This window comes from Lithobates pipiens, unplaced genomic scaffold (genome assembly GCF_037356315.1).
Source record: "Lithobates pipiens isolate NorthernLeopardFrog02 unplaced genomic scaffold, aLitPip1_a1.2 Scaffold_8, whole genome shotgun sequence".
NCBI lineage: Eukaryota > Metazoa > Chordata > Amphibia > Anura > Ranidae > Lithobates > Lithobates pipiens.
The window spans coordinates 92132034-92144973 of NW_027507903.1; positions in this window are offsets into that span (position 1 = coordinate 92132034).

Below are 12940 nucleotides of genomic sequence, written 5' to 3' on the forward strand. Positions count from 1 at the left end.
GGTATTTGTTCTCAGCGCGTCGGTGCCAGTGCCACTGCCTCGTGAAACGCTCACTACTAGCCGCCACAGGAGCTGAGCTGAGCTGAGGAGAGGAGAGGATGATACAAAGATGGTAAAGGACACGAGAAGGACTGGGGGTGAAGCTCTGAAGAGGGCAGAGGAGGAGAGTGGATACTGATGTGCCTTGCCCTATGGAGAGGTGAAAGGGGCACAGGAGGAGCAGCCGGAGTGAACCAGAGGGGCACAGAAGGACACTGAAGGTGGCAGAGGAGGAACCTACCATGTGCTCAGCCTGTGTCCCCCACCTCCTGTACCATGTCTGCAGCCTGTGTCCCCCACCAGTCCTGTACCATGTCCGCAGCCTGTGTCCCCAACCTCCTGTAACCTGTCCGCAGCCTGTGTCCCCCACCAGTTCTGTACCATGTCTGCAGCCTGTGTCCCCCACCAGTCCTGTACCATGTCTGCAGCCTGTGTCCCCCACCTCCTGTAACATGTCTGCAGCCTGTGTCCCCCACCAGTCCTGTACCATGTCCGCAGCCTGTGTCCCCCACCTCCTGTAACATGTCCGCAGCCTGTGTCCCCCACCAGTCCTGTACCATGTCCGCAGCCTGTGTCCCCCACCAGTCCTGTACCATGTCTGCAGCCTGTGTCCCCCACTAGTCCTGTACCATGTCAGCAGCCTGTGCCCCCCACCTCCTGTACCATGTTTGCAGCCTGTGTCCCCCACCAGTCCTGTACCATGTCCACAGCCTGTGTCCTCCATCTCCTGTACCATGTCCGCAGCCTGTGTCCGCCACCTACTGTACCATGTCCGCAGCTTCTGTCCTCCACCTCCTGTATCTTCTCTGCAGCATCTGACCATCTCTTGTATCATGTCTGCGGTCTCTGAGGGGGGAGTTTGGAGAGGAGTCAAGAGTGGGAACACGGCCGGGATGGGGGTCACAAGAGAAATCAGACATGTGGACTGTGGAGAGGAGACTATAGGATAAAACCAGAGCCACCACGCTGAAGCCATCTGACTGAGACCTACACGGTGGACCTAAGCAGAGGTCAGTGACAGCACCGTCAGGCCAGTCTCAGGGGGGTTGCTGATGTAAGGGGGAGTGAATATAATAATGTAAGTGGGGACCGATACAAAGGTTCCCCCTTATATTAGTAACACCCCCTTACCTTGATGTATTCACACTTGCGAAGGTAGTCACTAGAGCCCCGCTCTTGCATCAGAGTTCCTCCCTAGGCTAGATTCACACCTATGCCGTTTTAGTGCTTTTTGCATTTTGCAGATTTGCACTACAGTCCATTTAACATGGTTTCCTATGGATCATGTTCTGTAGTGCAAATCTGCGAAATGCAAAAAGCACTAAAAATGCATAGGTGTGAATCCAGCCTTAGATCATGATCTGCAGACTCTGATGCAAGGGGGAACTCTGTGCTGGTTGGGTTACAGTGACCTTACCTTCATGTAAATGGAGAAAGTTGGTTTTTGACTTTTGTTTAACTTAAACACATTGCTAATAGCACTAGCTATATAATATTGATATTTGCACTGTTTAGCAGCGAAAACTGTAATTTTAGGTACTTTCTTCCAGTGTCAGTAAAAAAATGTGGCTTTGCCAGTACATTTCAGGATTTTCGCCAGTATAAAATTAGTGTAGTTTGTAAATTTTGTCATCCTGACAGTAAATGTAATTTCAGGGGGTTGGCAACACTGCATAGAAGTAAAGTAATATATTATATAAGTATGTATATGCATGAACCAATCTGTAAATAAAAAATATGACAAAAACAATGTAAAAGAGTGTGTGTCCCTCATAGCATGTATCCAAGTCCATTGTATGTCAGCTAAGCTAAGAATATATGTATATCAGATGGTACTATACTAACAGAGTAGCCATGAAGTATACAATGTAATGAAATAAAAAAAGAAATATATATATATATATATATATATATATATATATATATATATATATATACACACATATGAACCAATGTTGTTCAAAGCTAGATGGACTTTGAAACCCAGAGACAGTGAAATAAATGAGATGAATGTGTAATGGTGTGTGCATGAATGAACCATGTGAGTGAACATAATAATGTGTGAGGCAATATATATGGAAGACCATGCTGAAGTTAAGTGGTAAAATGTGAAGGGAATGAATGGAAAGTCAAGGAGTGTGGACTCACCTTGAATGAAGTGAAACTGCTGTATGTGAGTGAAACAGGAAATAGGAAGTGACAAACAGATCCCAGCCATGACTAGCCCTCAATTTATATCCCCAGAGGGCCCAGTGGGCTCTGCCTTCAACGCCATGTGTGCGTGACGAGGCACGCAAACGTGAATGATGCTCGCCGTCAAATGGGGGCACGTCCGCAAGTCACACATGCTGGCATTTCACGCAATAGAGAGCTGACGCTGCATCCATGGATGTCGCACGGTAGGTGTTGTTACATGGTGCCGATGTGTAGGTGGCCCTACCCATCTGGAAAGGGCAGATGGTTGTCATTGGGAAATAGATGTATGAGTGCTGCCAGCATTGCTGTAGAGGTTGAAGGGGTGGGGGTTCAGCCTGTCAGTGATCAGACCATACACCGCACCCTGCATCAAACTGGCCTGCATGGCTGTCATCTCAGAAGGAAGCCTCTTCTAAAGATGATGAACAAGAAAGCCCACGCAGACTAAGGACATGGATTACTGGAACCATGTCCTGTGGTCTGATGAGACCAAGTTAAACTTATTTGGTTTAGATGGTGTTAAGCGTGTGTGGGGGCAACCAGGTGAGAAGTACAAAGACAAGTGTGTCTTGCCTACAGTCAAGCATGGTGGTGGGAGTGTCATGGTCTGGGGCTGCATGGGTGCTGCCGGAGTTGGGGAGCTACAGTTCATTGAGGGAACCATGAATGCCAACATGTGCTTTGACATACTGAAGTAGAGCATGATCCCCTACCCTTCGTAGACTGGGCCGCAGGGCAGTATTCCAACATAAGGACCTCAAACACATCTCCAAGAGGACCACTGCCTTGCTAAAGAAGCTGAGGGTAAACACGATGGACTGGCCAAGCATGTCTCCAGACCCCATTGAGCGTCTGTGAGGCATCTTCAAACGGAAGGTGGAGGAGCGCAAGGTCTCTAACATCCACCAGCTCTGTCATGTCATCATGGAGGAGTGGAAGAGGACTCCGGTGGCAACCTGTGAAGCTCTGGTGAACTCCATGCCCAAGAGGGTTAAGGCAGTTCTGTAAAATAATGGTGGCCACAGAAAATATTGACATTTTAAGCCCAATTTGGACATTTTCACTTAGGGGTGTACTCACTTTTGTTGCCAGCGGTTTAGACATTAATGGCTGTGTGTTGAGTTATTTTGAGGGGACAGCAAATTTACACTGTCATACAAGCTGTACACTCACTACTTTACATTGTTATACAAGCTGTACACTCACTACTTTACATTGTAGCAAAGTGTCATTTCTTTGGTGTTGTCACATGAAAAGATATAATAAAATATTTACAAAAATTTGAGGGGTGTACTCACTTTTGTGATATAGTGTATTTATTTATTACAGGTATTTATATAGTGCCGTCAATTTACGCAGTGCTATGTTGTACATTCATGTCAGATATTTAGAGTTATTAAAATAATCGGCTAAGTTCCAGCTGGCATGCTAGAGTCATAAGGTCATAAAAGATTAGATAATGCTATAATTTATATCTCATAGGAAAATAGGCAAACAGTTATGCTACCTAAGCCGTGTTTTCCTTCAGCTCCGCTAATCTAGCGTTTCTTCAGAAGAAAGTTTGGCCATGCCGCCGTTGCAGCTGCTGACTTCTCACTATGTTCTAGCTTTTAATTTCATTCAAAAGTCAATAAAACTGTGGGAAGAGCCCCAGCTGCCGGCGATTAATTGAGGCTAGAACAAAGCTACCAATTCCCAGAACTGCCGAGCCAACAGTTCTCCTGAGATCTCATGGACGTTCTCTAATATCCTAAGCAGCCATTATTGGCATTATAGGTCATAGAGAGTCTGTAGTTACCACTATAAAGTATTAATACACAGATGCACATATGTACTGTGGGCATTTATAAATAGGGACATGGAAACTGAACTGGGCAAAAAAGAGGAATTTAAACAGTAACTCCCAATTTTGTTGAGAAAAAAAAACGCTTCTCTCTCTTGGTGAATAATGAACATTGCAGGGATTTTAACAATTTTTTTGTTGCAGATTCCTACCTTTTGTTATTCTGCTGTTTGTTTGTCTGTGTCCATGTGCCAAGTGAATCTAACAGGAGTGATTTTATAATCGTCAAACAGTTGCTGAACTTGCAGGGATCTAATGAGGAAAGTGGCAGGGTCTGCATCTCTTTAGACGTGATTTCCCTTTGTTAGTGTCTAACCAAAAATGAGACAATCACCCAAGCTGTACTCCATCTGTCTACAGAAAGCCTCCAGACTACCATATTTCATTGAAGGAAAGGTCATTTTTAATAACATTCAATTACAATATGGCTTGTGTAGCAATAGAATATACTGTATTGTTTTTTGGTTTTCTATTTTTTTTTCTCCATGAAAGTGGAGTTACCCTTTAAAGCTGAAATCTAGCAATAAACTTTCCCCTTTAATAACACGGCGTCTGATGTAAATATACAATCAATTGTGTGTCCAAATCTAGGTCCAGGTATATCAATTTTTCAGAAGCTCGACATGTTGCACGTGGAATACGCTTCCTGAGGATTGGATATTTACATCAGGCAATAAGGAACTTGCATGGTTCATTGTCATGAGTGGGGCTATATTAGCTATTATGTGATGTCATTCTTTATATGTGTAGGGTATATTGACAACTAATCTTATTGTTGTGTTACATATTTTTGTAGTAACTGTACCGCAGTTCTTTTATATTTATTTTTAATAAAACAAGATAAATATTATCTACGTTTTTTAGATCAATTACTGTGTGCCTATAAAGTCCACTTTATGTAGCATTTAAATTTCTAACTCAAGTATTCCTGGGACGATGGCACTTCATCATCAGTACTTTTATAGTGTCACCCTATGTTAACCACTTCCTGACCGACGCACGCCGATGTACGTTGACAGAATGGCACGGGCAGGCATATTGGCGTACAGGTACATCCATTTCTATATGCCGCCCTGCCATCGCGTGCAAGCCGGCGGCGGCACACTCATGTGCCGGTCGGGACCCCCCTGACTCCGGTCGTGGGTCCCGCGGACTCGATCGCCACGGGGATACCCGTGATCGTCTCACGAGGAGGCTGAACGGGGAGATGCCATTGTAAATAGCATCTCCCCGTTCTGCCTAGCAACAAGTAACACTGATCTCTGCTCCATGTGATTGGAGCAGATATCAGTGTTCACTAACACAAAGCCCAGCCCCCCACAGTTAGTAACACGCCCCTAGGAACACTTAACCCCTACACTGCCACCCCTGGTTAACCCCTTCACTGCCAGTGTCATTTACACAGGAATCAGTGCATTTGTATAGCACTGATTGCTGTATAAATGACAATGGTCCCAAAAATGTGTCAAAAATGTCCGATGTGTCCGCCATAATGTCGCAGTCACAATAAAAATCGATGATCGCTGCCATTACTAGTAAAAAAAAAAATTATTAATAAAAATGCCATACAACTATCCCCTATTTTGTAAACACTATAACTTTTGCGCAAACCAATCAATAATCACTTATTGCAATTTTTTACCAAAAATATGCAGAAAAATACGTATCAGCCTAAACTGAGGGAAAAAAGGTTTTTTTAATATATTTTTGTGGGATATTTATTATAACAAAAAGTAAAAAATAGTGCGTTTTTTTCAAAATTGTCGCTCTATTTTTGTTTATAGCGTAAAAAATAAAAACCGCAGAGGTGGTCAAATACCACCAAAAGAAAGCTCTATTTGTGAGAAAAAAAGACGTCAATTTTGTTTGGGAGCTACGTCTCACGACCGCACAATTGTCAGTTAAAGCGACGCAGTGCCGAATCACAAAAAGTGGTCTGGTCATTGGCCTGCAAAATGGTCCGGGGCTGAAAGTGGTTAAAGTACTTTTTTGAAATATAAAAAAATCTTCGTAGTATAATCCCCAACTGATTGAAATACACAAGATTCCAGAAGGGACATGCTGGGCTAATTTTGGTCTCAAATATGCTCACCAATTATTCTATGACCACACCTTTAAAACGTTTAGAGCTCTGCAGTTAGTTTTTTTGCCGCTATCTGCAACTACGTCATGCAGTCACTGCACAATTTGGATTGACAATTTCCCCTGCTACACTAGAGAAACCTTTTATTTGAGGTTGATCATTCGAAACATATTTCTAGATATTATTTGCTGCTTTTGACCTCCTCCTCCTCTCCTAGGATGGAAAAGATAGCTAGGCAATGGAGATTTGACATTCCATCTCTAACTGAAGAATTATGGGCGGAGGTAGTTGAACCTATGCTACCCTGATATCAGCAAGAGACAAGCTATACAATTCAACTACTTGCTCAGAATCTATTTTACCCCACCATGTCTCGATGGGTAGAGTGAAATCGCCTGAGTGCCACCACTGTCATGCCGTAGTAGGTGAATATTTTCATATGATTTGGCTGTGCCCGCTATTGGGAGATTCTGGATGGCAATCCTTGGGTTTCTGGAGGATAAGTTGGCCCTTCCAAATATCTGCTCCCCAGCTAGATGTTTCTTATGGGACTTTGGAGAGGAGGATCTTACCAGTTCTAAAAAGACCCTACTGAGAATAGTATTTTTTATGCTAAAAAAGCCTTAGCACTCAAATGGAAAGACCCTACCCCCAGCCATCCAATTTTGGGTGGAATTGGTTAACAAAGCATTACCATTAAAATAATATAATCTAAATATATAAACTTGCGCTGATGGTGATAACAATTGGGTGAAATAGGTGAATGAAGCTGCTATACACAAAGTGCTAAACACTTGACCATAGTAACAATAAAAACACAGCGCTCACAAACATAAACCCATCATAAGTGAAAACAAAAGCATAAAGTCCATAAAAAAAAAAAATGCTTCACATCTGGTGTGCACAAAAAGTGCAGAGAAGATGTTGCAGAAAAATTTTCAGGGGTGCCAACACCCCCACATGTGTCCCCACTCACCAGATCACAATGACACCCAGATTTTCTGTCTGTGGGTCAGTACAAGCGTGTAACGATATCCAAAGGATGTCCACAGAATGGCAGATACACTGATGGGACTTGATGATAAATAATCCTTCAAAATGTTTTTTCAGCCATAAAAAACAGGTATCCAAAAGAAAAAAGAGGGACTGATAGTGAAGTATGCTAAGAACAGGTAATTATTGTGCATAAAAATGCATACTTACAGATGTAAGTTATAAACAGGCATTGAATTGATAGGAAAATACAGCAGATTCCGTTGTTGCCATTCTTTCCACAAGACCGGAAGTGATGTCATTCATGCCAGAAGTTGCATCGCATCAGTGCAACCTCAAGCGAGCTATTTCTCACAATGAGACCCAGTGGATCCATCGATTAAGAACGAAGAACCCTATGGGGTTAAATATTGAATTCGATTTAAATAGCTTTTTATCCAATTTTTTATATATCAACATCCTCCATTGGTTTTCACAGGCGTGTTTATTTCTTGTTTATTATTTTTTTATTTAATTTTCATTTTATTTTTATTTTCATTTTTACTTTTACTTTAGTTTTTATTTTAGTTTTTGTTTTCATCTTCTCTTTATAAATTTTTCAATTTTTTTTTCTTTTTTAGCTTAATTCTATTTTAATTATTTTTTCCATGTTTTATATTCATGTATTTAGGAATTTGGTGTGGTTCCATAATTTGTATTTGTTTACCATGTCACTAGAATTGACGTCAGGGTGTGTTTAGGTTTATCTAACCAATAATATGGCGTTGTAGTCTCTCCTATGGTTTGTGCTCATAGGAGCGACATGTTTTCCCAACCAACAAGATGACCACAGTGCTCTCATTGATTGGTGGGAATAAGGGGAGAGTACTCGCTCTCCTGTCATATAAGGCAGCCAGGCCTAATCGGAAACCAGGTCCTTTGATGACGCCCTGTGGCAGGGCGAAATGCATTGACGTGATGCAACTTCTGGTATGACTGACGTCACTTCTGGTCTGCTGTATTTTCCTATCAATTCCATGCCTGTTTTTAACTTACGTCTGTAAGTATGCATTTTTATGCGTAATAAATACCTGTTGTTAGCATGCTTCACTATCAGTCCCTTTTTTTATTTTGGGTACCTGTTGAAGGATTATTTATCTTTAAGTCCCATCAGTGTATCTGCCATTCTGTGGACATCCTTTGGATATCGTTACAAGCTTGTACTGACCCCCAGACTAAAAATCTGGGTGGGGACACATGTGGGGGTGTTGGCACGCCTAAAAAAATGTCTGAAACATTTTCTCTGCACTTTTTTTGCACATCAGATGTGATTGTTACTAGGGCTGTTACTGATTAAAATTTTCGTGTTCGATTAATGGATTTTTTTTAATCGATTAATCGACTCATTTTGATTAATTATAACGCACATACAGATCCAACTACTTTTAGCTGATCTCCTTGCATTGCAACTCTGCATTAGTCAGTGGTAAATGTGGTATACATTATATACAATCACCCAACACTAGTTAGTTTCCACAATCCATGACTTAACTTCACAGTTCACACAAATAAGTTTTAAATTCAAAACTGTAGCACTGACGTAAGTAATTTTTTTTCCCACAGTAGCGTGACAATCCCTCCACCTCTGACTAACTAATCACTCTCCCCTTATGGCATGGACCCCTGTGCAAACAGGTGGTCATGCAAGTGGGTATCAAAAGGGTTAACACGGACCATAAACTTCTCTCACGTCTCCTTAGATCTCAGCAAGGACCTCAGGTCATGGGTAGAAAGAAAACATCTAAGTGTTCACTGCTTAAGTATAAGATTACATTTTTGTGTTCAAACACAAACTATTCACATAAAGATGATAAAAACACAGCATGTAAAGCCGGCAATCGTGTTAGTTCCGTAGGGCAGTAGCGGGTGATGTCATGCGTAGCTCCTCCCCCATACGCGTCGCATTCAATCAGAACTTCAACGTCACTGGACTCCTCCCCCCTTCCCTTTATTAGCAGGCTGAAGCACTTGGGGAAGGGGGGAGGAGTCCAGTGACGTTGATGTCTGTGACGTCACCGGATCTCTGATGGAACTCCCTGAAGGCCCGGAAGCCGGCGGAGAGGTGAGTACCGATCAAAAGAATTTTAATTGATCAAAAAAATTAATCGAGCAATGAATCTTTAATTTCCACAGCCCTAAGGCCCCTTTCACATGGGACGGATCAGTAATGATCCGCCCCGTGATGATCCGCTTGCTCAGTGGGGATCGCTCCGTTTATCCCCGCTGAGGCGGCGGATGACAGAGCGGTCCCGTCTCACTGTGCAGGGACCGCCCTGTCAGCTCTCCTCTATGGGGGATCGGATGAGCACGGACCGTCTGTCCGTGTTCATCCGATCCGCTCTGCAGACGGATAGAAAAATACGATTTTCCTCCGTCTGCAGAATCGGACAATTGCGGAGGCGGACGATATTGGGTGTCTGCGGGTCATCCGCAGACACCCGCTATCCCATAGGAATACATGTATGTCCGTATTTCATCCGCAATTGGATGGATGAAATACGGACATAATGTCTGCATGTGTGAAAGGGGCCTAATTGTTACTAAAGCATTACCATTGTTTAAATTAACGTATGCCTCGGGAATGCCCAAAAATCACTTTGGTCTCTGGTGATATTACAGTTTAAGACATGTATATCTGTGGTATATCTTAAAGTAGAGATGGATGGAGTAGGGATAATTATATAAAAGGTTGGTACAGTTTATATCTATTTGCTCTTGGTCTGGAAGCAATTGCTATATCTTTTAGTTCTGTTGTTGTTTTTCATTCTTTTAAGTTCTGTATGCTCCAACATTAACCAGATGGAAACATCATTAGAATATTCAGGCTTAATTTTATTAATTTATAAAAAATGTACAAACTGATGTATACCTTGACATTTGACGGAATATCCTTCTACCTGTATCCTGTTTTATGCTTTGTACATTGTGGATGCTGTCATCATTGTTTTGTGAAACATCAATAAAATTTACCCTACCCTTGCAGTGAGGCCCCCTCCACTGCTAGCGAACCATTTAAAAAGCAGTTTTACTTACCTCACTCCCCTGACAACCCGTGATCCCTTCTACCCTCCAACCTTGTGGCTTGTGAGCTGGCCCCCTGCGCTCCCACTTCCAATTCAGGACTACTGGTCCTGCATTGTACATGATGACATGATTGTGCTTGTGGACAATGGGTGGCAAAGAAAAGCTTTGGGGGACTGGCTGCAGAAGGAAGCCTGCAGGAAACGAAAGGAGGAAGCCTGCAGAAGCGAGGGATAAAGTAAGTATAAACACATATAACGGTACCCTAGCCACTTGCCGCCAAATCATGTATCTGGTATGTCATTTGACTTCAAGTGGTTATACCGGGATGATGCATGCAGCCTGCAGGCATTACCCAGGTGCCGTTTTTTAGAGCTGATGGTCAGCTCTCTTGTAATAGCAATTGGAGTGGCTAACTAGCCGCTGGATTGCTATTACAAGCAGCAGGAGGGAAAATCCCTCCTCCTATCGCTTTCCGCGGCTTGCTCGGGCTCTCCTGTCAGAGCGAGCAGAGAGCAGTAGGCAGGCGGGGTGGTCTGCATATACCACTGTCAGAGCGGATCTGCCAGAATGCAGAGGTGGGCAGAGTGGTGGGCGGATCCCAGGTGTGTGCGGGGGAGCGGTGGGGGCCTGCTGTCAGAAATGGTGGTGTACACTCAGCTGTGTGGGGTGGGTGAGGCCAGAAGGTGCCAGCGAAGGGCCCCATGGAGAAGAAAAAAGAAGAGGATGAGGTAAGGGTGGAGGAGCCTCCCCCTCCCTGCTCTTTATTGCAGTGGAACAGGAGGGGGCAGTGGGACAGGAGAGAGGTAGCGGGACAGGTGGGGGGCAGTGGGACAGGAGTGGGGCAGCGGGACAAGTGGGGGGCAACAGGATAAGTGGGGGGCGGCGAGACAGGAGGGAAGTAGCGGCACTGGTGGGAGCAGCAGGACAGGTGGGGAGCAGAAGGACAGGAGGGGGGCAGCAGAACAGGTGGGGAGCAGAAGGACAAGAGGTGGGCAGCAGCACAGGTAGGGAGCAGAAGGACAGGAGGGGGGCAGCAGGACAGGAAGGGGACAGCAGCAGATACCCCTCTCCTGTCACAATGACAGGAGGATGGTGTGGGTGGGTTGCTGGATGGACGCGGGAGGGCACCAAAATGCATGTTCGCCTTTGTAGACAAAAAATCCTTGCACTGGGCCTGTGTTCTGCTGTACCAAAGGTGTGTCACAGGGAAAAATGATGCCTGTCCTACTGACAATGAGCTCAATGTAATGATGTCTCTTCTGCAGGGCAGCTGTTAGACATCACGGAGACCTGTACAGCCTACCTGACAGGGCCCCCTCCCATTCCAACAATAGCAAATGATAAGCTCTCTAAAACGCCATAGCCATCAAACAAGACTCATTAAGGTGAATCGCACTACTCTGCAAGCACCCCACAACCACACGCAAAGCACGCAGTTGCGGTGCACTAGTGCATGGTTAAAGCAGGCCATGAGGAGGTAATTTGCCTCCTCATCACCTGCCAAATGCTCTCTGAAGAGTGATCCAAATGCTGACTGCTCTTCAGAAAGCAAGATCAGGGGATCTTATTGCCTTGCTGGGCATATCCTTTGGATTGTTGGAGGCACCGGGTTCCATCTTTGGACAAAGGCCCTGACCGGGTAATTGGTCGCAAGCTTATCTAGCTTGCCGTATTGTAAGCGTGCATTCTTTGTGGTGTTTTCACTCTGCTTGCAGTGGAGGAATCATCACTGATTTCAACTTTCATGTTCTTTTGTTTCACGGATCCTTGATTGAGATCAGATTCACAGTGGAAGAAGTTCTACTTTATATCATATCACAGATTATACTTTTTTCTATTTTTTTGTTTTTCATTTTTTAATATTCACTCATACAATTTTTTGCTATTTATATATGATTATATTGGCTATCATTCAGGTTATTGTTTATCAACATGATCATCAATCTGATTATTTCTTGTGTATATATTAGTGCTGCTACAACTTTTTTTCTACTTTATCTAATTTTTAGTGGCTGCTTACCATTTTTTACTTTGTATGTGCCATTAGCGCGGTATTTTATTTCTGTTACATGCCATTGCCTTGCAGGGGATTTGTTTTCTCAAATGCATACTTTAATACCGCTTTAAGCTGCAAAGGCAGTGGATGGAGGTGATCCCTGGCTGTGGTCCCGACGCTTTGAGCTTGTAGCAAAAATGTAATGAACCCTGTATAAATTAATGGGAAAGTGCCTCAAACTCACAGCAATCGTGGTATGTTGGTCCGGCATTTATGGGGTTAAATCAGGCGGTGAGAATGCATCATATCATCTTCTCACCACCTGCCAAACATCTCTGATAAGTGACCTGAATCTGGATCACTTTGCAAAGGCATGGCAGATTAGCCACACGTCTAAATGTAGTCTTAGTACAGATTTTCATTAAAGTGGGACTCCGGTCAAAACATTTTATTTATTTTTTTGGGTTACAGGTTTAGGTAAAGCCTCTATCCATGTGTACTCACAATATATAGCATGCGACGGCATAAAACTATAACAGTCTTAGAATTCAAATTTACTCTAAAGAGATAATATTCAAATTATTTTATAAGAAATTTGTGTATTATTCTAAATATATATGAAATGTACAAAACCTACAGATTTTATCTCCTTGATCAATATGATGACATCATTTGTCAGTGATTACTAGTGTACATAGTAATTATCTTCATTAAAATCATATAATGC